Here is a 762-nt window from a genome sequence, read left to right as displayed (position 1 = left end):
ACAGACAGACAGACAGACAGACCTGATGAACTTGGTTCTGCCCTGGGAGTTACTTGGTTATTATTTATTTGATTTTTATCCTGACTTTATTGCTTTATAACTCAAGGTAGCAAGCATACTTAACTTCAGGCTGGGGGCTAAAACATATAAGGAACGGTTGCTGGAATTGGGTATGTCTAGTTTAATGAAGAGAAGGACGAGGGGTGACATGATAGCAGTGTTCCAGTATCTCAGGGGCTGCCCCAAAGAAGAGGGAGTCAAGCTATTCTCCAAAGCGCCTGAAGGCAGGACAGGAAGCAACGGATGGAAACTAGTCAAGGAGAGAAGCAACCTAGAACTAAGGAGAAACTTCCTGACAGTTAGAACAATTAACCAGTGGAACAACCTGCCTCCAGAAGTGGTGAATGCTCCAACACTGGAAGTTTTAAAGAAGAGACTGGGCAGCCATTTGCCCTAAATGGTATAGGGTCTCCTGCCTGAGCAGGGGGTTGGACTAGATGACTTCCAAGGTCCCTTCCAACATTATTGTTGTTGTTGTTGTTATTCCTTCCTCCTCCTGTTTTCCCCACAACTCTGTGAGGTGGGTTGGACTGAGAGAGAGACACTGGCCCAGAGTCACCCAGCTGCTTAAGATGGGACTAGAACTCACTGTCTCCTGGTTCTAGGCCAGCACCTTAACCTCTAGACCAGGGATGTCAACGTCGTGCGACGCATCACAACCTTTTCCCCATTGCTGGCAATGGGGTGGATGCGGTTTTGGCG

The sequence above is a fragment of the Vipera berus genome, assembly GCF_964194415.1.
Source record: "Vipera berus genome assembly, chromosome: W".
In the NCBI taxonomy this organism is placed as follows: domain Eukaryota; kingdom Metazoa; phylum Chordata; class Lepidosauria; order Squamata; family Viperidae; genus Vipera; species Vipera berus.
This window is presented reverse-complemented; position numbering follows the sequence as displayed.